Source organism: Pleurodeles waltl, chromosome 4_1 (assembly GCF_031143425.1).
Source record: "Pleurodeles waltl isolate 20211129_DDA chromosome 4_1, aPleWal1.hap1.20221129, whole genome shotgun sequence".
Classification (NCBI taxonomy): Eukaryota; Metazoa; Chordata; class Amphibia; order Caudata; family Salamandridae; genus Pleurodeles; species Pleurodeles waltl.
In genome coordinates, this window is record NC_090442.1 from 803,927,369 (window position 1) to 803,954,500 (window position 27,132).

The 27,132-nt window shown below is 41.3% G+C and overlaps 1 long non-coding RNA gene across 2 annotated transcripts in view; it reads right to left on the reverse strand.

The window, feature by feature from the left end:
- The window catches only part of LOC138288184 (uncharacterized), a 354,981-nt gene that overhangs the window by 268,022 nt on the left and 59,827 nt on the right, over positions 1–27,132 (reverse strand). Inside the window, exon 4 of one of the 2 annotated variants that reach the window (XR_011202355.1) lies at positions 17,577–17,662. The exons of the other annotated variant lie outside the window; for it this stretch is intronic. This is a non-coding gene — a long non-coding RNA (uncharacterized lncRNA). The remainder of the gene's footprint in view (positions 1–17,576; positions 17,663–27,132) is intronic. 2 annotated transcript variants of the gene reach the window in all.

A 27,132-nucleotide genomic window follows, 5' to 3' on the forward strand; every position in this document is an offset into this window, starting at 1 on the left:
CCACATATATTAGGAAACATAAGCTAGACGTGGTTATACTGCTGGAGACACGCCTATGGCGCACACAATGTAGATTCTTAGGAAGAGGGGCATACACAACACTGGCTCATGCTGGTTTCACCACAGGCTTCAGGGTAGTGGCCATTCTGATAAGGAAAACCCCCCCCATTTAAGACTGAGAAATCCTGGGTAGACCCAAACGGGACATATGTGGCAGTTAGGAGCATGTGGGGAAGGAGAGCTGCAACACTGATTAGTGTGTATGCTCCTCCAAGGTTTCGAAGACAAATCCGGGATAGACTTGAACAGATACTGCTCGAGATAGGATCCTCTCTTCATATAGTTGGGGGGGGGGGAGACATTAACAACATGGTGAACCCAGAACTAGATTGTTCTGGCTGATCCACAATACCCGTGAGGGAAACACAATTGGCAGGATTTGTGAAAACCTTAGGTCTTGTAGATCTCTGGCTGTGCCATCCCCCGAAAGGCTAACAATACTACTTCTCAAGTGCACACAAGATATTCTACAGGCTGGACTACACATTCACCCCAGCGAGAGAAGCAGGCGAGATAGATAAAGGGAAATACCTGGCTATAGGTTTATCAGATTTACCCCCCACTCCCTCCTGTAGGCTCAAAATTGGGACCCAGCCATGAAACCAAGGTGCGGAATGGAGACTGAATGCCTGGGAGCTAAGAGATGAGGGTTAGCCCACGAACTCAAGGTTGATACCGAGTTGTATTTAAGTGAGAATAGGGGCTTATACTTTGGGAGGCCTATAAAGGTGTTCTGCAAGATCGGGTGCAAAACATAATAGCCCACAAAGAAAAAAGAAACGCAAGAATTACAGTTCCTGGTACGATGTCTAGTGGTATTAGAAGGGAAACATGGGGTGGAAGCGGACTCTCATACTACGAAAGATTGAGATCCTCCACAAGGAATATCAGTCACTAGCACAAAACAAAATGAAAATTCAGCTGTTAGCGACAACACCATCTCTACAAGGCAGGAGACAAGGCAGAGAAATTACTGGCCTTTTTGGGGAGGAGGAAGGTGGAGGCACGCAGGGAGGCAATAAACAAACAATACGAGACAGACCAGGTGATAAGCAACAAGTTTGCAAGATACTATAGGGAATTTTAGAGGGTCGCCCCTTAGCAAACACAGCCTAAATAGAGGAATACTTAGAGGAGGTGATGGTGCCAATCCTAAACATGGAGGACAGAGAAAGATCCCTCCCTGAAATAGTAACAGCAATAGGCAAACTAAAACCGGGCAAAACACCTGGCCCCAGTGGAATTCCAGTAGAGTAGTTTTTTTTTCTTTTGTTTTGTTTTTTTAAGAGAAACACTGACATCCTAAGCCCATACTTACTCAAAATGTTTAAGGTGGCAAGACAGGAGGGTAGCTTTTCACCAGATCTCGGTGGAGTCACAATAGTAGTAAGCCACAAGTCAGGGAAATCCAGCACGGAATGTGGCTCCTACCACCCGATCTCTCTCCTCAATATAAAGACAAAAATTCTGGCAAAGATACTCGCCACAAGTTTGATAACAGTTATTGATCAACTAATCTATTCAGGCTTTATGCCAAAGAGCTCAACCATGTTAAATCTACGCAGACTCCAAAAATGGCTGGAAACAGCTTGAAAGCACGAGGACCCACATGGTATTATCACTAGGTGCTGACAAATAATTTTATGCTGTTCATTGGCCCTTCATGAGGCAGGCCCTGGAGAAATATGGGTTTGGTCCTACATTCCTGGCCTGGGTGACACTACTTTACAACAACCTGGTGACTACAGTCATGGTGAGTTAGGTGATATCAGCAGAGTTCCCCATCGGGAGCGGAACGCAACAGGGCTGCCCCTTGTCTCCTTTGATCTTTGCCCTCACATTGGAATTTGTGGTCTGCATTATCCAGACAAGAAACGCAGCCTTGACAATAATATCCAGAGGGTCCTGAGGGAATTCCACAGAGACGTGAAGAGATGGAAAAGCCTACCACTGATGCTGCTGGGGAGAGCAGCTTTGTTCAATATATAACCTTGCCAAAGTTACTGTACATACTCTAAAATACCTATCAGAGTTACGGAAGACATCTTCACCAATATAGAAGGAGAGGTTAGGAGACTACTGTGGAATGGTGGACACCCCAGGGTTGCATTGCGTACACTAAAATTAACCAATACAACGGAGGGAAAAGCCCTCCCAGAAGTACAGGCATATTATTGGGCAGCACACTTAATAGTGATCAACCAATGGGGATATGCACTAGAGAGAAGTCAAGTCCACCTTAAATCATTTCTGCACTACTTATGTGGAGGGAAGGAGACAGGAAAGTTACTGATAGCAACACAGATGAGGGAAATTGGGAAATTACATGGATTTGGGTCAATGGGTGTGATCGCCATCTCCAAATTAGGAAATCTGTTGGAGAAGGGAAATCTCATGCCACTCAGTTCACTGCAGAGGGAATACTAGCTAAACAAAAACCACCACTACAAGTATATAAAATTGCAGCATGCCTGGAAGGAAGAGGGACTAGACACTACAAAAATCTTGGACTATGCGCCACTAGAGAGGAGATTAATCCAAGAGGTAATAGAGGAGAAAGCTGTCTTCTCGCCTTACAAAACGATTAACAATAATATGCCTGACTCACTAAAGAAAATGAGAATAAGATGGAAAAGGGAGGTCGGAGAACTGGCCACATGGACTGGGCTACAGCTTGAATGCAGCCAAGGGAAGTGGTGTTTAAAGTCAGGTTAAGACTGGTACAATTCCAGATTTTAAACAGAGTCAACTCTGACAGGGTCTGCTTGCATAAATTTGGGAGAGCAGTGTCTCCCAACTGCCTGCGATGAGGAACAGAGGGGGGATCTTTCCTCCACACAATCTGAGAATGTTTAATAATGCAATCATACTGGGTAGAATCATAGGCGAGATGGGGGCAGTGTTGGGGTTAGACATCCCTATATAGCCCAAATATGGGATCCTGGGAACTGACGTGGACATACCACACCCTAAACTCCTCTTTAGTAATCTAGGGATAAGGGTGGCCAAAAGGGATGTGGGTAAGTACTGGGGAGCCCCTGAGCCACCCACAATTGAGGAATGGAAAAGGGGAATTAACCTGCACATGGCGGCCAAAAAGGTCATATACAAGGCCAGAGCTTGCCGAAAGAAGTTTCATAAGATATGGGGACCTTGGGGGAAATAATAATATGGTCTAGATATGGGGAAACTGTGAAAGAAGATCCTCAAGATATCATCACATAATGATAGTATGAAAGATTGCCTAGATTTAACTAAACAATGCTATATTATTGTTACAAATGAACAACAACTCAACTCCAATGTAACTGTTGTTGCTGTGGCGCAATTTAGAGCCATGTTAAACTTGGTACAAAAACCTAATGATAATAATTCTAAAAATAAAAAAAGACAATCTTAATTGCTACAACATGACAATGACAATACATAGCAATAAATGACGTGCACCCAGAGGACTCACAATTGGTTCTAAACTATGCTTGTTTGGAGAGTTCAAGATGACGTACCATAATATACAGGTGTGTTTCACACAGTTTTGCACCAAATCACTAAAAACACTATCAGCTGCCATCCTGGATGGGTATTCTGGAGGTAATGAAGCTTTAAGAGTATCCAAGACCAATGCAAGGGTAATTTCAGTACCCAACTGTTTCACCATCTTAGGTTCTAAAATGGCACCCCTCTAATTCTTTAGAATGGTGTGACAGTGCTGACACTGATTGCTGTGTGGTGTACATCCAATGTCTTTCTCGAGTGGCCATGTGGCTTCTTTGGTGATGCAAACAGCATTGGGAGCAGGAAATTACATATGTTTTCTAAGCCAAATTCAAAATCACTATTTTTTTTTCTTTTACAAACAAAATGGCTAGAAGAAGCAAGTGAGAGTCTTGATGTGTATTGTGTCCAGTGATGAAGTAATCCCATGACAGCAGCTGTGCATTCTAAAGCCAATGCTGTGTCAATTCTAAAACCTAATTATTGACTCATTTAATATTTGTTGGGTCAAGAATTGACATTTTAGGCCCACCATGGCCAAACTCAAGACATAAGGTTAACTACATTTGGTAATGCTCTTTCTGATGGATACTCTCACTACAGAGTCCTCACCTTTGGAATATTATCAGGGGCCAAACTGTATCTCTTACATAGGAGTACTCCTGTGCATCATTCAATGGTGCTGTGCGGCTCTGCATCGACTTTGTTCAGTCCAGAGGTAGAGAACAAAGGTTTAAATAAGCGCCACCACTCAGTGCTGATGCCAGATTCTTTCTAGTCTCTGCCTGCAGTTTTCCCAAAAAACAACCGGAGTGTGTACTCTAGCTTGGGACTTTTTTAGATGGACAAAGAGACTATCCCACAGAACAGAGAGGTGGTAGGGGAGTGAAGAATATGTAATGTAACCACCAGAAAGAGCGTTATTGAAGGTAAGTAACTTGGTCAACTGATGCATACTTCTAACAGCAGATTCCTCACCTTTCGATTAGGCAGAAAAGTAGTACCTTCAAAGGAGGAGGGTCTGTGGAATGTGCTAAGACCAAAAAGTCCTGCCAGACCAAAAGGGTGAAATGTCCATCCCACTGGACTATGTGTCAAGACCGTAGTGCTTCTTGAAGATGTTCTGGGACATTACGGCCTTTAAAATGTGGAGAAAAGGCATTCCACGTCCTGGCTCTGCTGGTGTGAGCCGTTGGTCCTTCTGGAGGTTGCTTCGTGGTCAATGCATGGCAGTTCTTGATGCAGAGGACTCTAAAGTCCTTTACTGCACAGTTTTTCTGTTTGAACTTTGTTCTTCCGCCAGGGTCACCCAGGTTTTTTTTTTGCCCTTTTCGCAAATCCTGTTTCTATTGGCTGTAGAACTCTGTGCACATTACCCCTGCTAACCAGAGGTAAAGTGCTTGTTCTCTCCCTGTTAAACATGGCAAAACAGTTACAACCAATTGGCACATTTAATTTACATATTAGTCTCTAGTATAAGGTATAACATGTACTCTGGGCCAGTAACTTAAATGCTACCGGTGGGCCGCAGCACTCAGCGTGCAACCCACTACAATAGCACTGCAAAACATGTTTCAGCCTGTCACTGCAGCCTGGTTGGGCAGTGTTAAAGCTGGCATTTTAACCAGTAAAACTAAACCTTTTGACAGGCCAAAACCAGCCTTTTTAAAAACTATGCTGGATTCCCCTATGATAGCGTTTAAAAACCTAAAGTACATTGCATTTTTAAGTATGGCATGTATATTCAATGGTTTATTTGTACTGGCAGTGAAGCTCCTTCAAAGTCATTTTTCACTGCAGCATTGCTGTCTCTCCAATAGTTTAACACTCGTTTACACTATTACATTTAATAAGTGCTAAATTCAGTTTGGGAAATAGCTAGAAAAGTATTTCAGGGATTCATTTAATAGCAAGTTAACACCCCAGTCAATGGTCAAGTCAGATTTTATATACTACTTTGTGGAAATGACACTTTTAGAAAGTTGTGATTGTGTCCAGCTGTCACCTGACTACTGATGGTTCTCCTGTGGAGAGATGTGCATTGCTCCCAGACACTAGACAAAGGGCTTTGGATATGGGGAGCGGGTCTTTGTCCTTGACAAGATGGCTTGGAACTGTGCCAAGCCCTTTCTTGAGCTAAAGAAGGATGCTTACCCTGTCACTGGCAGATGAAGCTCATACTGAGGTCTGTCTCCTTGTGTTTCTCTCAAATCAGGTTGACTCAAAACCAAATAGAAAGGGAGGAACAAAGCACATCTAGTTTAGGGGGAGGACAGAGGATTGCCCACCCCTCCACGGGCTGACACAGAGTCTAAATGTGGAATTAAGAGACCTCTCCTCAGAACCCTCTCTGGAACCGCGGAGAATCAAAAGAAGGAATGAACTGTTGTCTGATGAATAAAGAAGACTGGACCTTCTTTCCTTAAACTCAGACCTCAGAGCGGATTCCAAGCATCAATTGGCCAACCTATCTAAGCTGCAGGCATAAAACTAGTGTCCAGGGGCCTCCCTCCCTAAAGATTTCCAGCTCAACAGTTCCAATTGTACATGCCCTGGATCCTGGTGATGGTTTCAGTTAAGTCCTAACCCTAAAGTGGTATCCCCCAGGTCCTGGGCTGGTGTTAGAATGTACTCCTCTCTTACCCAAACTGCATGAAGTGGGACTTAAAAACTTTTTGCCAATTTTCTGCCTGGAGAACCAATGGGGACCAGGGTCACCGTTGAATCACTGATCAGTCTTAACTTGCTGGTTTGCCCATCTAAAGGTGATCTGACTTCCAGAAATGTTTCTAAGTCCAAATGCAGAGCGCTTAACTAGGGTCAATGCTGAGCAGCATCTGATCCAGGTTGAGGCCTTTCCTGTCTTCGTTGATGACCACACTGTTCAGCAGCCCCCCATCCTCGCGCCCCAGTTCGGATCAAACTTGTCCCACTGACAACTCCTCAATAAGCACTTTTCTCCATAAAGCTTACTAATGCAATAAACTGATGTGATCCTTTGCAGCTCATGGAAAACATGTTGGATCTAGTTTCCTACAGAGTGGTCATGTGCCTCTAACTGCAAGTAAAACTGGCTGGGGGACTGGGTTGATCTATGTCCCTGGTGACCTGCACATTGTCTGCCTGAACACCATCCCTATCCCTGAAAGTACTGGGTTGGCTGTTGCAATGGTGGAAATGCCAGGCACTGTCTGGGCCTCTGGAACAGCCTTGGAAGGGATGAAATTGCAAGTGAAACTGTCTAGCAGGCTTCAAAAGGCCCAAGGAATACACAATGGCTCATCTCTCCAAAAAGCATTCCAGGGCCCAATCTGTCTTCTCCAAATTGATGAGGCATGGAAAAGGCATATCCATGAGGGGTACCTGGACATCCTTAGAGAAGATAATAGATCTGATTCATGAGTGGTGATGGAGCACCAAATTGGTGCCGACTGACAGGAGTATCAAGGCCACAACTAATGACTTATCTTGCAGCATCCTGAATTGTCTGAGTCATCTCACCAACCATGTCCCAAAGGGCGTAAGTATATTGGCTGTTGGACTGGGTCTTTTTGCAGGTTCCCCCCATATTTTTGTCTTTGTTTGCTCAACCCATTTATGTTGGCTTTGAGGACTCTGCACACTTTTACCCCTGCTAACCAGTGGTAAAGTGCTAATCCCTTATGAACATGGTAAAATAGGTGTACACCTGATTGGTCCATTCAATTTATTTATACAAAGACTTGCAAATTAAATGCTACTAGTGAGCTGCAGCACTCATTTTGCCAACTACTAGAGTAGCACTGTAAAGCATGTCTCTAGGCCTACCCCTGTAGACTGTGTGTCCATTTTTAAACTGTCATTTTGACCTAGCAAAATAAATACTTTTCCAGGCCTAAACTTTTCTTTTTAATTCAAATAAGTCACCACTAAGGTAGGCCCTAATGGCTCACTTGGCAGGGAGCATGATATTTAAAATTTAGGACATGAGTATTTAAGTTTTACATGTCCTTACAGAGAAAACACTTATGAAGTCATTTTTCACTGTAGCAAATCTATCTCTCCCATAGACTCATACTGGGGGACCTTATCACTTAAAAATTGATAACTTCAGTTGTGGACAGACAAATAATTCTTCCACTCATGTGAACTGTAATACAAAACCTACTTTTATGCTAAAGACAAATTTTAAATCACTATTACTCTTTTATAAAGTTGGCATTTTTATACCTAAACCAAATGTGAATTTCTGCCAGTGTCACGTGACTATGAAGGTTTCTCCTGTGGTTGTGTATATTCCTTTCAGACATGGGAACAAAAGGGCCTTGGGTGTGGGACAGGGTGTTCCTCTCCTGAGCAGGATAGCCTGGGTGCTATACTCAGCCCTTCCTGAGCTTCAAAGGGTAGCCTCAGGGCTTTACCCACCCTTCCTGACCTCAAGGCTTCCTGACAACCGAAGCTCACACTTAGGCCTGCATGCCTGCCTGTGTCCCCATAGACAGGTTGGGCCTAATTCAGAAAAACTGGAAGGTTAGACAAATGGGGGCATCCCATGCCTACAGGCTGACACTGTGCATAAGAATGGCAACCCCAGGACCTCTCATCAGAACAATCATGGACAAATGGAAGATTAAGAAGGACTACTCTGCTGTCTAAAGGAAGACTGAACCTACTTGCCTTGAACTCTGGATCCCCAGAAGTGACTCCAAGAGTCCTTTCCAGGGATCTAGGTTGGCTGACCTCTAGTTTCAGCTACAGAGACATAACAAGCTTCCACAGTCCTTCCTGCGCCCGCCCAGCTGATCAGCACCAACTGGACCTGTATGAGCCCTGGTGTTGGCCTCTGCTGGAGTAAACCCTTACTCCGAGAGATTACCTTAGGTCCTGGACCTTTAGCTGGCATTGGAGTTCACTCCTCCTGCTTCAAAACTGAATTCCAGGTAAAAATCAAAATGTTTGAGGCTCTTTGAAAGTGGGCTCTCCACATTAGCAATTATCGCTGCGTCTCCCACCAATGCAAAGTTTCGACAGCGACTTGCTCTTCACACCAAACATTGACCACCTGTTTCTCCATTCAATGCGAAGCTCCAGGTGAGGGTTCTCATGTGGACCTAGACTCCCGAGAAAGTATCTGATCTTCACTCCATTGTAATCAGCCTGAATTTGTGACTTTGACCAGGCCTTGCACAATCTGATAACCACTAATGGTGCTCTCTATTTCTTGCTACTATTTTCATCTAAAATGTTTAAAATTCATAACTCTGGTCCTACACATTGGGTTTTTGTCCTTTTGATGTCATTTTATTTATTAAATATTACGCTATGATTCTAAGTCGTTTTCAGATTTTTTTATTGTGTTGTATTTTCACCTAATTACTGTTAGAGTATTTGTGCCAAGCTACCCTTCCCACTTGAGGTCACAAATACAAAAAGAACAGATGATGGACGGAATGCTAAGGAGTGATAACTAAGCTAAATATGCTAATCAGGTGTAAGCCAATATTGCCATATTTTAGGGAGTGAGCACAAGCACTTTAGCACTGGTTAGCAGTGGTAAAGTGCACAGAGTCCTAAACACAATTAAAAAAAAATCAGCAAAATAAAGAGAGGAGTAGGCAAAACATTTGGGGCAGAACACCCTAAGGCTGACATGTCTTAGTGATACCAATACCTGCAAAGTGAAAGCAGTCATTGAAGGGCAACTTTTATTTTTTTGTATGACACATACCAGAACTGAGGACAGGAGGGCATAAAAACGTTATGCTTAATTTTTTAAACACTGAAGCTTCTGTTTCTTTGAAGGGGCAGGGCTGCCATATTGGCATTTGGGAATATGAATGCAGACTACTACCCTTGCATTTGCAGGCATTCGGATAGATTCGCAAATAGCTTAACAAGATCCATTACTATTAAAGTGGCAGGGATTCTGCGAATTATACCAAATGCCACTTTTGCACTGTGGCCCACCTTTCTCAGTTGAAGAACAATAAGGTTGCAATGCAGACAGAACACAAAAATCCACTTGTGATGCGATACAAGATTGGTACTGTGGGGCATAGTATTTGACAAAGTTCATGGCTAAAATTGACTGTAAATGCTTGCTTATCATCTACAATCAAATAACCAGTGCTAACCAGGACAGGATTTACGGTGAACAATATGCAACCAAATATTTCCTTTTGCTAGGACAATACATGAACACTGTGTGCGATACTCGACTCAAACATGTAACAAGAAGGGCGATTATCATGAGTCAGGGCAGATCACCTACAGTGTGATGCAATTCCAAAGTCATTGTATCTTACTCTGCAAACTTTATCCATCCTTTCATCAAGCCTAAATTAATTTTTGCTTCTATAAACAATGAATTAGTATCTTTTACCCTTCCACTGCTTTCAACATTGCACATACCTTCACCCACAGAATTTGGAGGGGCTCCACTTCTTTCCCTCATGAACCAGTTTACTGCCAACATGTGTCTACTATATTCTGTCCTTGTTACCAGAAGGTTGGAGGTTCACATTTTATTGCCTTATTTACAGAGTAAGTGGTTTAAGGTGAACACAGCAATATAAGAGCTTTAGGGCGATATGTACTAACACATTTTCCCATAGACATAGAATGGGTAAAACCCTTTGCTACATCTGGCCCTTGGTGTCTACACTACAAATTATTAGACTGCATATATGAATTCTGTATTCTTACTTCACTTGACTAATTCTCATCAATATACATTTTGTTTTAAAGTGTGGTAATTCCTGTGTGAAATATAGTATGATCTGTTCTGGTAGACATATTTCAGCCAATTAAAGCAACTACTGCATGATGGCTCACTGAGATGAACAGTCAATGCTGACAACTAGCAATCTACAAATCAGCTTAAGGGGGACCCTCATACCAACATGACAGGCACAATGAAAATTCATAAATCCATCCAAGTGATAATCTTCTTCCAACATATGGGCCCTCATTACGAGCCTGGTGGTCTTAAGACTTTAAGGCATTACGACTGTGGAAGAGCCGCCACGCTCCAACCGCCGACACCACCAGGTTGTAGCCATTTAACAGCCTGGCGGTCTCGGCAGTTGTAATCTGCCAGGGTGGCGCTGCATGCAGCATCGCACTAGGGATCACGATTCCCCAATCCGCCAGCCTTTTCATGGCGGATGAACCGCCCTGGAAAGACTTGGGGAATGGGGGTGCTGGGGGTACCCACACCGCCCATACACTTGGCATGGGCAGTGCAGGGGTCCCCATGGACAGCCCGTCACGCTTTTCACTGACCGAACTACGGGCAGTGGAAAGATTGATGGGTGCTGCCTCACCTGTTGCACCGTCACATTGCCGCCAGTATTGAGGCCCTGCAGTGAACTCTTAATAGGGCCGGCGGTGTTTTGGCTGCACTGGCGGTACAAGTTTGGCAGGCGGCGGAGGGCCACAGTCTATGCCTGTGTGTACAAAAATGTGAGTCTGACATTCTTTTCACCAGCTCACATTTCAGCATCAGACATAAATATCAGTGTTTGACCACTGAGGAGTATGTGCTAGCTCTTGAATGAATGAAAGTAGCCAACAAGAAAGGAGATACACCCAGGACCTTCATATAGACACAGTCAGCACCAGGGCCAGACTGAACGCCAAGCAGCGCTAGAACATTGTCGGACCAGCCCCGGTGGTGGAGGCAGGGGTTGTTGCAAAGGCAGCCTCCACCCTTCCAGCCTCCTGGGAAAACACCTGATGCACGCTGCAGCCAGTCTGTCCTAGTCAGCACACATACCATTGCCCTGAACATGGACAGTTGTAGGGCACACATACACATTAATGATAATCAAAGGGCCTCACGAGTAGCTCTGCCAAAGCACTTTTAATCCTTCACCCCTAGCTGTAGCCCTGATAGCATCATCAGGTATTCCATGTCATTAGGAAATCCTATCCCACCCATAGGCTTTAGCAGATCATTTTCAGGTAGCTAGGTCCAATTAAAATAGATAAAAACTGTAGTTATCAGAATTAGCTCAATGGTTAATAAAAAGTTTCATGGTGAGACTATGTAATCCTAGCTTGCCAAGCCTATCACGTTGCAATAGTGGGGTCCTCATTGCAGATCAGATGATGCGTCTTAATTCTGATCAGCAGTATTTCTCTTTTGATTCAGAATTATGGCCCTCTAAAGTGGTTCTGCCAATGCACCTCAGTGCTCACACGCTGTCCCATGAGCCCATGCCACTACAGTCTAGGATCCTCATATAAGCAGCTCTGCCAAAGTAATTTAATACCTCGGGGGAAATGATGAATTTGCAGTGCCCCTGTATGCGGGCGGTCACTTTGAGGGTGAAAATCTGCAGCCTCGTCTCAGCTCAACCTCTTTCACAACATTGGATAACTGCATCCTCTTGCTCAAAGCAACACTTTACATTAGGTACACTTATATTGGACTTGCCCTATTCCACCCTTCCATCTGTCTTTCCTATCTCAACCTCTGGCTATTATCTACTTTTCTCTTTACCATCCTGTCCTCCTCTCATCCTCCTTTATGTCCTACTGCCAACACTTAAGTTATTCCTGCCCATCTAATGACCTCCTTTACACCACCTCCTTCTCCTTCCATTATGGTCTTTGGTCTTCCTTTCCTCATCTTTTATCCATAATTGCCCTTCTTTCAACAATCCTAATTTTCTTAGCAAGACCCCCAATTCGTTTACAGTCACCCTTTCAGCAGTTACCTCTTGCCCTGTCATCTGTGCCATTGCTCTCCGCAGTAGTGTGCAGAACTGTCATGTCCCTATCCACTCTCCTCTTGGCTCAACGCATCCCAACCTCAAAGAGCAAGAGATCAGAAATGGAACATCAGTAAGCAGCTATGGAGAGTAGTGATTGAGTAGTTGAACAATTTCAACACAGCCATACTGACAAGTCAGCTCCAGATCGATTCTGACCTCAGGGATAAGGCACTGCAGAAGGTGTGCTGGTTCAGTGACCCTATTTGAAGGACCTAACCATTATTAAAATAATAAATGGTACATAACAAAGGGTCCCTTTTTAATGATGAAATTCATCACAAAAAGGGTAACCAGAATGCAGAAATATGTCATTTCAGACACTTAAAATATGATATAGTGACAGTCATAACTGACAACGGGGAAGCACTGCAAATACATACTTCTATTTAGAGCTGATTTTGGATGACAAACTTATCAGAAAGCAATATTTGAAGTGGACAGAGGTGCACCACAAGTAATAAAGATGGTATCTTGTTAAATCAAGGTAAAGGATGCAGTTATTTAAACCTGGGCTCACCCCCTGGCAGCTACAAAACAGATTAGACAGGCTTAATTTAGAGAATATTTGTAAAGCTGTAAGAAATACCAAAACAGAAAGGTAAGAAAAACAACACAATAAAATTCCCACTTCGATTTATAAAAATAGAATAATTCAATGAATAAAACACCACCAAAACAACAAAACTCCTATATGGGGAACCAGAGATATGAATTTTTAAAGATATAAGTAAAATTCAAATTGTGAGCTTAGAAAATGCTCTCACTGACCGGGTACTTTTGTAACCTTCACCTGGTCAAGGTTTCTATCTTCAGATTCTTTCAGCACTCTGAATCCTTAAGCAGGGTAAGGCTGCAGGGTGTGTCTGAGGAGGTCTCCATGAGGCAAGATATCTTCTTGCTAAGTTTCCACTGAAATAGATTTGCAGCTGCATAGAAGCTTTAAACGGGGAGTACCTTGGGTGGATTGACTTGGAAGGTTTGTCCTGTTCCTTGAAAGGTCTTTAAGTCCTAAACTGTTTAAAGTTTCAGAAATTTCAGGAGAAGCCTAGTTAGACACAGTCAAGCGTCCCATGACCTCAGGAAAAGGAGTTGTGAGGTTAGACGGACTCATGCAGAGGGTATCAGCATTGTCCAGGTAAGGCCCAGATAGTAGTGGTTAGATGGGAGTTGCAAGAAAAGGAATCTTGTAGTTTTATGTATCCCATTGCCAAACAGGTGCCAGCCAATTGGAGCAAACGTATTAATCCTGGATACAAAAGGGAGCAGATTCAGTCCTTCATGGATTCGCTCACATAAGACAGCAGGTCCATTGATCTTCTGATAAGTCAAGCAGTGTTCCAAAGAATGTGTCTTGGGTGCCTTATATATGCCCAAAACTAATTTGTAGCATGTGTGAATGACCCATGGCCCCTCCCAAAACAATAGGGAAAAGTTCCCTGGGGCAAGCCTACCATCATTTGAAGCAGTTTCTTTGTGCACTCACTAAATCCAAGATGACGAAACTCTTCTCCTCCTTGTGCAGAGCCTTTGCACCCATCTATAGGATTGGTCAGGGTAAGCAGCACCAACTCCTATGTGGTCACTCGATACATATTCTGGGAGTAGCTTTCTCCCCCTTGTCTCCCTCTCGAGTTTGGTGTCTGCTTGACTTCGAGCATGAAGGAAGGGTCATGTACAGGTGACTTCTTAGATCTGCTTGTGAGAGGCTAGGCCTCATTGAAGTAAAGTAAGTTCCCAGGCACAGCCTAACTGGTCTGGGTTAAGCTGCTAGAGAGTTAATGCAAGTTAGGCACCATTAGCTTTAGACATGGATAAGTAACTTTCTAAAAGTTACTTTTTCTTAATATTTATTAAAGATGGGGCATTGCCATTGAGTTAGGCATTTAATAAATATTAGAAACAGCGGTTTCATCATATTTCCAGCTTGTCCCATTCCAGGTAGAACAGGAACAATATTTGATATCACCTTGCTTCAAAAGCCTTGTGAAAATAGGTTCTGGGTGCTAGTGACTGTAAGGACATGTTAACTGTACATCTTGTTTTTCATTACCTTACACCCTGACTTGTGGGCTTCTAGGCCTACACAGGGGTGACTTACTAATTAACAGAGAGGTCTTCTCCTGTCAAAAGGGATCGCTGTAACAGGTCAGGCTGACAGTTTAAATGTCAGCTGCCAGGCTGCAGTGGCAGACCTTGAGTCATGTTTGCCTGGTTACAATAATAAATGGCACAGTACTGGTGTGGGCCATAGGTGACATTTAACTTTCCGTGCAATGGGTGTATTTTGGGCACCATACACTACGGCCTTATAGGAAAGTTAAGTATTTTAATTAAGTGTTAGACAATTTCAACATGCTTTAGTTGTCAGAGAACATGGACTGAGGTCTGGTTAGTAGTGGCCCACTGGAAAAAACATCAACAGTCTACACAAAATAGGGAGCGGGGTCCAGTCAAAGAGAGACTCTTTCGCACACAGCTCCACGTGAAGATTATGAAACTACATCCATACAATGATATCCATTGGGAAATTTCACAACCTTCTGTTCCAACCAGCTTGTGTTCGTATGGTAAAAGGGTTGGAAGTAGAACAAAGAAAAACAATTCTGACAGTTAAAATATGCTTGGCCAGTGGAGCAAAGCAAAATGAAGCCGCCTTCCAATGTGCTGTGAAGGGCCTCTTAGAGTTACACCAATAACACCACCCCACATGGCTACTGGATAAACACTAAGCAGTGGGCTTCCCATCTGCACTCAAAGGTCTCAGGTTTGGCCTTTGGCTTCAATCTCAGTCACTCTGGATGTATACTTGCAATGCGCTCTACCAGATGTGAGCTGAACTGTATGCCATAACAAACAGCAGTAGGACTGGATTTTTTTTTAAGTCCTGAGACTGCCACCAGTTGTAGGACTGGATCTTTTTTCAAACTCCTGATCTTCTCCTGCAACCCACAAGTGGATTACAACCCCAAAAGCCTTCACTTTATTCTGCACTTTTTTCTGGACTACAGAACCTCCACTGTAACCCACTATGAGATTTTTTTTTACCAGACTCCTGACCTCTATTGTCCAGTGTTGATCAGTTTCAGACTTTTGTGCCTCTTTGTTACACTCAGCATTGTTGTGATTAAAGGCACTGGAGAAAGAGGTGTGTTGCAGGATTCACAGTTCAAGTGACAAAGACATTTGTGAATTTTAAATACTCCAAAATGTCTTTGTGAATAGCCCCCTCACAGTGTACTCTCATAGCATTTGTTGACTACAGGATAGCTTGCAGACAGTAATGGAAATTACGGTGCAGTGTTGGTATGTAGCATCTCTTCTCATTGTTAGCCACCTAGGTGAATTAAGCAAATCAACTGCTCTTAAATTACTGCTATATCTGGAATTGAATAGAGCAAAGTCTTGAAAAGCAAATCTGTAAAACTTGACATCAACAGCATGAAGACCACAAATTAGAGGGTATAAAAGAAGGTTTGTCTTCCAATAATCCAGTGAAAATAGAGGTGTTCCTACGAAAATACTGCAGAAACAAGCAGTCTAATTGTATCCAGTTCTAATTTTGACAGAAGTTGTTGACGAACATCTATACCTAGTGGTGTGGTTTTGTTTTTTTAATAGGTTTTGTGAATTCAAACAGAAAAGCTAAGGATAGACAGTGGTTTTAACACACAATGGACTACAACCACAAAGACAGAAGGGTAGCGAATGCTTGTAGAAGCTCTGCTCTAAGTGCAGATTTTTTGCCCAGTTTTCCTACACCCTCGTTAGCGATGGGCATCTTGCCCAAGAACAAGCAGCTCAATGACAGCTTGACCATGGATAACTGTCTAATGGACACTTAGCCCATGGCCAAATTGCATATGAAATTTGTATTGGTTTACACATAAGTTCATGAGCTTACATATATATTCATGAGTATTGCACTTACGTGATTGTGGGTATTGGGCATTATACAATTTTAATAAGTAATATAAGCATCCATGCCTCAATGTCTATCAGGATGAAATAATTAATAACACACAAGCACACATGCAAATTGAGGAGACTAATAACCCAAATTAGCTCTTTTTGAAAGGCATGCCAACAAAAAGAGTGTGTTGACATAAAGGTGGCTCTGTTGCTGATGACAAGTTTTCAGACATACAGGCTCAGTATACAATTTGATACAAAAAGTTTAAGTATTTACAATTTTCATATGCAACACAAACCTAGTGAGTTTGGGTATATTCACATGTCTAAAGGCCAGCAAAAATATTCTGGACTGTTTTTTTCATCTTGATTTATCTAGACTAAAGTTAATCTTCAATTGTTTGAGAAAGGTGAGTAATAATTTAGAGAGGAAGCTGGATCAGTCTAATTTATTGCATGTGCTGCTAATCATAAAATACAGCAAGAAAACACTACGTTTAATTTCCTCTATGCCTTAGAGACCTTTAGGACTTCAGAACTTCTTGTTCTTTTCATAAGTATGGATATAGAGGTGGATGTTAGTCACATTTTACATTTGGTTTAAAATGGAAATGTTCTGGTAAAATAAAGTTAACTGAAAAGGATAACTAGGCTGATTTCGAAATAAGAGCAAAATTAACTATGTTAATAATAGAGTCAAAGTGCCTTCTAAATTTCGAGGCTTTATGCGTGTTGTGATGTCAGGGAGGTTATCCCATGTGGGTTGTTTTGTTTTTAGTTATCTTTTATTCCCAGATGGTTTGCAATGCCCAAATTAGAAGGTCCCTTTGTGAAAGTATTTAAGAGTCAGTGACAAATTTTATTTTTTATTTTCAGTTTTAGCATTTCAATATTTTTAAGCAACTGTCATTTTTTGCTAATTTGCTTTTTCTTATGCACACCATTATTTCACCAGATGTGTGTATACGTCATTATAATCAACTTATAAAACAAAAATAAAAGAGAGCTGGGCTCGAACGTTTTCCCAAACAAACTTTGCAAAAGTTGCTTGTAAGCATGTATATACCAAGACCAAACATGGAAAAGATTAACTAATGTAGGTCATATTTCTAGAGGTTCTAGACTGGAATTTATCTTGGAGGTATGTTTGTGAGTTAATCATGTAACCACTACTACTAATCAACTGTATTATATGAAGCAGTATCAGACTTAACAAAAGGGGGGAATGCACTCAACAAATGCACAGAACATAATTAGAGCTATAAAAATACAATGCATAGTTTTTTTTTTCTTTTTTACAAATGGTTTCTGCAATTTTTAGAAATCATAAAACATGTTTTACTTGTTATGTACCTGCACTCCAAGTCTCTCCTGTTCCACTGGATCCAGTAATAGGTAATCTAAGTTGATTTCTGATTACAGAGGCGTGGTGTACACAGCTTCAAAATGAAAAAATGTTATATTTAAAAACAACACAAACTATTAGGACAATTAAATTAGTTATACGTGCCACAAAAAGCTTTTTTTTTTTTAAATGTGTGTTTTGCACAATTCAGTTAATAATGAGATTACATTTTACTTGAGGATTAACATAATTTGATGACTGTGTATACATCTATCACATCATTTAGGATTGAGGAGGACTTCATTGGCAAGTATTCAGTGTGTCTGCTGCTGTGCTGTGTATTTATAATGTTGAGCATGGCCTCACCCCTCTCCTCCCAGTCCAAAAACAGTTAGTTGAATTGAGATTTCTATTCCTAGTAACAGTTTCTGAATTGTACCTATAGGAAGGGCATATTTGTTCACCTTACAATATCAACAAATATTTGCACATACATGTATAACACTAGCATACAACTGGCCTTAGGCCAACTTCCACTTTCAATCCCCCATCTACTAAAAAAGTCTTAGCTTTTGAAAATCCGATTATTGAACATATTACCACACTCAAAAATACACCACAATTTGCACCTTCCAACATAAGCAAGAAAGAAAAAACACCATGGCTAAACATTAAAACAATAGAGAGATTAGTGAAGACCCAACAGACAAGGGATGTAGCATTGTCATCTTAGAAACTCACAAATACAAACAGGAGATTCCCAGACAAATGTCTAATCATGAACATTATTTAATGCTCACTGGTGATCTTGATATTCAAAAAATGAGGCAGCAGCTTAAGGAGAAGAGGTAGGTTTATCAAACATGACATTTGTATTTTTAGTGTTAAACACTAGACACCTACGAGACACAAAAATCTGAAATACCCGTCCCTTAGACCAATCGTATCTAGCTGTGGTTCAGCATTGGAAACAACAACAAATATTTTTTTCTTTTTTTTTTTTTGTAGAATGCTTCCTACCAACCAAGACAACATGTGTGAGAGACAGCAGTAAACAATAAAATTGAAGACTTCTCTGTTTAAATAAGTCAAGATCTCCTAGTTTGCCTGCATGGTTAATTCCTTCACACAAACATCAATAAGAATGAAGGGATTCTACATATAGAAAAATGGCTTAAAGGACCTGCGCATGTGGCATTTCCTAGTGAATTTTTTATTTCACTAATAAGCATAGCACTGAATAACTACTTCAAATTTGACGGTGCTTATTATCTGCCAACAAAACATTTCCACAGGCACCTGTTTCACTCCTAATTCTGTTAAATTGTATGCAGAGGACATTAAAAAAAACAGATCTTATCTGACAATAACCTAACAAGTACAAAATACATCTTTGGAAGTCTGACATTGAGAATATTTTCTTGATCTGGTAGGACAATTGCAAAACTCTGAAATTGAACTGGCTCAAATTCAAGACCTTAAATTTACTAGCTTACTTAGCAATAACTTTATTCCATTTCCGGGTCTTACAGTTAAAGTCAATGAAGACAAATTGGGAATTCATTTTTGAAAGCCAACTGAATGTAACACACTTGTACAACATAAGGGCACCCATCACTTAGACCTCGAGGATGTGGTACCTTTTAACTAATTACTTCCCATTTTATGGCATTCTGAAGACTTGATAAGGGAAAATAAAATTTCAAAGAGGCAAACGCTCTAAGTGAGACACTAGCAGATGGAGGCTATTCCAATGACTGGTAAACATTAAATGGAAAGGAGCTGTTTCTACCCCAGAATGCAAACTTGAAAGAATTGGCAACACCTACTAGTGCCATCTAATTCATCCCACAAGAAACAAAGCTGTTAAACTCATAAAAAACATTGGCTAGTGGGTTGGTGAGGAGATGGGATATGCTGAATGTGTGAAGTAAGGATATGAGGGACCACAGTCTCAATGCAAGCAATGGGACACCTGCAAAATCCTTTGGTGTCTCCATTACTGGTCAGGTTAAGTGTGAGAAGCGTATAGTTTGTAATTTGACTCATAACACATAAGTTTTAAATGTTGCACAACTTCGCAGGTTACAAATCATTTGTAACTGCACCTCCAATCAAGTAATATTTATTGTTTGGTGCCATGTAACTGAATACACATGGGACAAATGACAATGTGAAATCCTTCATAATACAGCATATAAATTGGTTTGGATACATCACTGATTCTGCCCTACTAGTTTCACATTACATGACAGCAGGTTACACAAAGACTGATATTAGAAGGCCCGTCATATAGATAAACCACCTTGACACTGTGCTATTGGACACATTTGTAATATATGTGAATCACAAAGCAACAGATGGAGGAATCATTATAACATCTATTTATAGCAGTGGTCTCCAAACATTTTAATGTCACACCACCCCCCCAGTTGAAAACTAAAAATCACTGCCCCCCCTCAGAATTTTTCACGATTATTTTATATAAGTGGCAATGTTTAAATATGTCTATATCTATTTATACATTGCAGTTAAGTACCGTTACCTTTTTAAAAAAGCAATAACATGCTTCTGCTTAAAACAAAGCCCTGTTATCTGTATAATGTTCCTTTTGGCCAGAGCCTGGCGCCCACCCTGGGATCACTTGAGGCCACCCTAGGGGGGCCTGCACCCAAGTATGAAGACCGATGATTTATAGATATATCCACATCTCTTGATATATTTAAGTCAATTTAGGCTAGCTGAAGATATTATTTATTGATATTCACCGCTGATATTGTGAGCCATCGCAGACCAGTATTTAGTCGTTTAAGTAACCCTTTTATTATTTTTTATGTTGCTTCTATTGACTGGAAGTTCTAAAATGTTAAGCTGAGCAACCTTCATATTATCTGTTACAAGCCTACTTTAAATATCCAGTTCCTGGTTTCCCATGAGTCTCCACTTTATCTTGTGGAGTATTACACAAATATTTTTGGATCTGAAAAGTTTAGTCCATATAATCTCCCCGTAGCTCCACTTCTTTAAACCACTCACTTTTTCTATTTTTTAGACAAAAACTAGACCCAGGTCACAATGCTACAAATATCTGATTGTATGCATATTCACCTCCCATCCATCCTTATAATGGCTTCTCTGGCAACACTCGTATGTAGTCTAAAACATTTCCCTGTTGGAGAATATAGCTGTCTCAGCATGCCAATGACTGCAATTGTTTGTAGTCATCAAGTAAGCTAGTACAAAGTTCCCTACTGGTATCAAATGCTAACCAATTTGATTTTGATTCCGCTATATTCCTTTTGTTTGAGACCAAATGTAGTCCTGTTCAGAGCTTTGTGCCTTGTTTTCCAAATCCCTGGCTTTCCATGGTGCTCTACTAAGTATTGATTCATTCAACTCACTGGACCACACTTCACCTGTGTCCCATTCTTGATGTGATGCAAAAACCATTATTTGTTTACTTTGGCCCTCTTTTACACTACACATTTCAAAAAGGCTTCTCATTACCTTTTTTTTTTTGTATTTTTTTTAGATTTTTTTGTGTCTCAAATGGCCACTAATTTGTAAGCACTATGCCACTTTTGACACCTAACTCACGATGGCATTTGCAATCATCCTAACTTAATTGTTTCTTCTTCCATAGATGTCCAAGATTAAATGACCAGCACTTGGCCATAAATGTACCTCTTTCTGTTATTTAAGTAATTGCCATTAGGAATCCCTTCTTGCATCACCTTTAAATTTTCCACTCTCCAGATTCATTCATTTTTCCTCATAACACTGTCCTCTTGCTTCTTGTCCTGATGATGACTTTATTGCAGTGTACCTAAACTACAAAGTTTTGAATGAGGACTGGCTTGCAGCAAATAGCTTATATTTTATTTAGTCTGCCATTGGTTTCTTTGGATACACATATAGAAGAAATTCAGTTTTTATCATGGGGTGTGCACTATGTGATTGTCTGCTGCACTGAGCACTTAGGGCCTCATTACGAGTCTGGCGGTCACTAGACCACCAGATTCGCAGATGGCGGACAGACCGCCGCGAATGCGACAATCCGAGCACCTCATCACAAGAAACCGCCAGCTCCGTGAGGATCAGAGATCCCGGCGGTCTGGAGGTGGCGGCTGCAAGCAGCGCAGCCCTGGGAATTATGACCCCTTTCTTCGTCAGTGGTTTCATGGCTGTACCACCGCCATGAAAAGGCTGTCAGGGAATGGGTGTGAGGGGCTCCAGGGGTCCCCTGCACTGCCCATGCACTTGCCAGACAGTGAACTTGCTCTGCAGACAGTGACATTGCAATGGTGCTGGTGCACCCTGAGCTACAGCATTGCCGCCAGCTCGATTACGAGCCGGAGACCATGCTGTATCCCGCTCGGGTTGCAGGCAGGAAGTCAGGTTTCCGCCCGCAGACCTAGCGGTAAACTCTTATTGAGGCCGGCGGGGAGGTAGCCTGTGTGGCGGCAATCTCCCCATCGGAAGTTCGGCAGATGATGAAAATCGTCCACCGAACTCATAATGAGCCCCTTTGTCTCTATGATAATGTTCTTCTGATTCACATGATATTGTTATATCAAGCTACAAAATATCACAACCTACTGGAGTAAATGATTATGTGGTGTTCTAGAAAGATTGGACGGGGAAACCAATCAGGCTATTGGTGGGCAGAGTATGTGAGAGCTCCGAGCCCACACAAATCTGGTGGAAGGGAGGACGTGCAGCAGCAGTGCACAGCAAGAGTGCCAAAGGCAAGTCCGTCTGCACTTGTCTATGCTTGTCCAGGGCCAGCCATTATGGATACATTCTAGCTGGGTGCTTAATAATCACCACTTAGATGTCCCACTTGTGCAAAAAAATCGGTAGTTTGGGGTTACTAAACAGAGGTGTGTAATTAAAAAATATATCTACTTGTCCATGGGACAGGCTGCGTCCTAAATCTACTTGTCCTGAAAAAAAAAATTCACTTACCCCTTTGGTGCCAACTAGTGCATCGACAAATTTTGGTAGCAATTTCATTATATAATAGATCTGATAATAGCCTCTCTAATCATGCCAGGGCCCATAAAATAGTTCAGTTTGAATACTAGCAACTTCCTTTTGCCACCTTCCCACAGATCACATACTGGGGCCAGGATTATCAGTGAGCAATAGTTCTATAGATAGAATGCCCATATAAACCTGTGCAAACCTACTAACTTGCATGTTTTAGGGATTTTCACCAGCTCTTTTTTGGCCTTTTTCCTTACTGAGAAAGTTAGAAACTTACTCCTGACAAGGGCAGAAGTTAAACTTCTCCCAGGGTTTGGAACAAAAATAGTTGGAGGAAACTGAACTTATAAACACTTAACAGATATTTGCATGAGAAAATCTACACATGCATAGTTGCTTGTGCTAAAATGCAGTATGCAAATATTTTCTAGTAGTACGATTTCCTGGCCTACGTCTTTAAATTCTTGTGGATTCACAAAAGTCATAAATCTGCACTATAGCAAGGACATATACCATGGGTGCACTTTTGTGACTTCTTTAAGAATTAGGCCGTTAATTAGGTCTAACGTTAACCAATACCTTTTGTCTTTATTAAAATTCTATCTGTTAATCGCTAGCTTCACTGTGAGCGACTGCGTTCTGCTCTTCACAAGGAGCATATCTGCATACAAAGTAGTTTTGTTCAGTGCCAGGGACGTCTAAGCAAGGTGTGCTTTTTGAGACCAAAAAATACCTTTTCTTTTTGACAGTGTTTATTATAAAGGCGCGTGCCCCGCAGCTCCAGCAAACCTCAGTGCTCAGACTAATTCCTAGAGACTGAGATTGAGAAAGCTGAACATAGAGAAGGAGTTTTCGTTTCCAGTAAAAGACAGTAGTAGTTTGTATTTTTGTGAAATTTTGAACTGTTCTCCAGAGAACCTTGGAAACCTCTTACTCCTGGAGAAAAGAAGATATTAAGTTAACATTGTTCTCTTAGAGAGAGGCTAGTCTCTCAAAAGATCCAAGTTAGGAGAATGATAGAATTGGGTGAATGTGAATGGCTGAACAGTTGAATGTGCAGCAGGAATGTCCTTATCTATGCTCTTATCACCTGATTGCAGGTCCTTCCTTTAAAGAAATCCCAATAAGAAGAAAGTTGCAGGTTTTCAGAGACACACACTGAATATCCTATCTTCAAGTGGGAAACACAGGCTGGAACTGGATCTGGAGGCGGTCTCTCTTTTTCTATTCCCATTTCCCTTTCCCCCTAGTGGATGCAGGGTTCAGATAATCTGTTAAAGTCTGAGCACGCATCTGTTAGAGGGAGTTGGGTAAAAGGCATCTGCTTCTGTGGAAGTTTGATTTAATGGGTAATCTTCTGACACTAGTCAATCATCAACTTGAGATAATTTACCTTGTAGACACATAATCCCCAATATACTGTTTCTGAAAGAACCCTGGTTAACAGAGGACTCTATATGCCTGATATTTTAGTGATATTTCCAGAGAATCACTATATGCTTAATTTCAACAGACTTCCTGCAAAAAAAAAGGTGGCGGGGTGGCTGCAATCATCAAAAAGCATCTAAGTTTTACAAAACTCACTAGAGCAGGTCTGGTCGTTGAACTTAACCACACTTAAATTGAAGGTCTTCCCATATACCTGGTTGGAACATCATTTAATAAAATGTGACATAGTTGACGGTACTTCCAGGAAACCCCCTACCGGTGTTGGTACTTATTCTAGGAACAGGACCTGCGTTAACTTAGGCAACTTATGTGACTTCTTGACATCAACTATACCTACACATAGTGAAAATGCAGACATTACACATAGTGAAAATGCAGACAATCAGGAACAGGCTATAACTATCTGGCTGAGGGAAGCCAGTAACATGCACGCCCCTAGACGGAAAACAAAACCAATACACAGCCATGTAGCATCAAAATGGTACAGAGAGGAATAATAAAAGCCAAACTCGAGTTACATCAATCTGAACAAAAATGGCAGAAAACATAGTCCGGAGAATAAGTATGTTTTCATTTTGAGACTAAGGGCATACAAGAAATCAATTTGGGAGGCTAAATGTACTTATTTCACAAACAAAATCCTAAACTCTGGAAACAAAACCAAATAAATATTTGACACTGTCACAAAACTTCCTAATCCTGATTGCTCAAGTATGCAGATAGTTCTCATTCAAAAATTGTGTGAGGACTTGAGCTCTTTTTTCATTAACAAAATATGGGAGATGAAATATGGCATTCCTCCCAGCCCTTTAACTACCACTACTGGCTTGGAAGAGGTGAATCGTATAAAGTTATCAGCTTTTATAGCCATTACTAAAGACAACCTGTTGAAATTTATGACCATGGTTGAATCCGGTTCTCAGGAAGACATCTGCCCCCAACGGATCCTAAAAACAATCTTGTCACATTTTCCTGATCAGGTGATCTCTCCGCTCAATTCATCATTAAGTTAGGGTTGTGCCCAACACGCTATTAAGGAGGAAGCATTCATCCTTCTCCAAAAAAATAAAAGTTGCTGAAGATTCCTCCACTTTGAAAATGGACCACCCCATCTCGCTCCTCCCTTTCTTAGCCACTCTAAAAAATAAAAAAATAAAAAAAAACTGTTTTTCTCTCAGTATTTGACGACATGGGAGAAGATGCAGACAAAGGAGTGTCCCAGGAACTGGTCCTATTAGATTTATTAGTGGCCTTTGAAACAGTAGATCATGATATATTGAGTGTGTCAAGGCTACAGGTCTGCTGGGATCTGCTTTAGAAGCAGTCCTTCCTCTCTCGCCATTCACAATTGGTATGCCTCACCCCTTTCTTCTAGCCAAAGCCAGAAATCAACTGTGGAGTACCGCAGGAGTCTTCTCTGTCCCCCATCTTTTCAACCTTTCTATCCACCCACTAGTTTGTACCTTACAAGTATTGGGGTGAATATAAACAACTACGCTGGCACTATGCAGCTGCTCTTCAACATGGATGAGACAACAATTTACAGAATTCTTTTGAAGCACCATGTTATATATCTGACTGGATGAACTGTGATCGTTTACAGTTGAATTTGGATAAGACTGAAATTATAGTGACCAACAACACACTGCATAGCCGAAAACATTCCATTTGGCCAGGGGAGATGGGTGCCCCTCCCTCCCCAAAAAAAGCAGTCAAGAGCTTTGGGATCATCATAAACTAAGGTCTATCAATGAAGGCTCAGCCACAGTAGCCTCATCTTGCTTTTTCCAACTCCAGAAGAATTAAAAAATCCAGAAATATTTTACTCTCAAGGCCATCATTCAGATTACAATCATGCTGGTCATGTCCCAGATCAGCTATACAAACTCAGTCTACCTGGGACTACCAAAGGGACTGAGTAAGAGGTTAGAGATGGTTCAAAACCAGGACGCAAGGCTGGCTTGCTGCCCAGCCTAGATACCATCACTACTGATGGCTAAATTACACTGTCTGCCAGTCACCCAGAGGACTTTGTTCAAATCAGGGGTGTATTATTTTCAAATCCGGCCTCGGCACAAAACTTCTACCTTTGTGACCTCTAGGATCTGGACCTATACTCCTAAATGCTACTTTAGATCAGCTCATCAAATCTGGCTAGCAGTAGTATAATGAAAAGAGATTGGGTGGCACAAGGCTTGCTGTGACTGCCCAAATCATATGGAATTCCTTTCCCCCACATATCAGAGCCACATACTCCTATGAAAGATTCAGGACCTTGCTAAAAACATGTCTTTTTAGACCCTCCTACTGATATGCTCCGAGTACCCTCCCTCTTTTGCCTCAGAGCCATGAAACCTTTTGGTGCACGTGTGCTTAATATATACATAGTAACGTAACAGGAACTCACTCTGAAAAAATGTTTTATGATACACACAGACAAAGCAGTTAGCATGATGAAAATATAAATGACACAGTTGAATAGTTTTCCAAATATTTCACTGCTGTCTTATGTAGTATTGCAAAAGTGATATCATTTTCTGTTCCTTTTCCATTCTTTATGTGGCATTTTATTCCCCCAATAACACTGATAATGCCAAAGTGTATATTGGTAATGTCATATTCAATACCATATGTCATGACATATAATTTCATTAGTAGGACCATGAATTGCATCATAACCAATACATCAGTGGCTTGGAAAAATAAGGTTATTTGGCTATGACTATGTGAGTGAAATTTGTTTGTTTATTGATGGGGTGAAAAACCAATAGTGCAACAGCCACAATCCTTTTCAGGGTGAACCACAAAAAAATCACTAAGTTAATCTGTGTTTAACCTTCTGGCAGCTTGGCACAAAAGCAGTCAGAATTAACTTCGTAATTTTTTTACTTACACTGTAAAAAAGTTAAGACAACACAAGAAAACACCCACACTAATTTTGAGAAACTGCGTAATTTCCAATTTATTATTTGACACCGAAACAACAAAAATCCACTCCAAGTTACAGATTTTTAAAGTTTAAAATGTAAAGCAGCACCTGGAAGATCAACACACCAACCAAGGGCATCAAGTTGAAAGTCATGGCTGATCGCAATGGCACATGGTCAGATATACAAAGTATATATG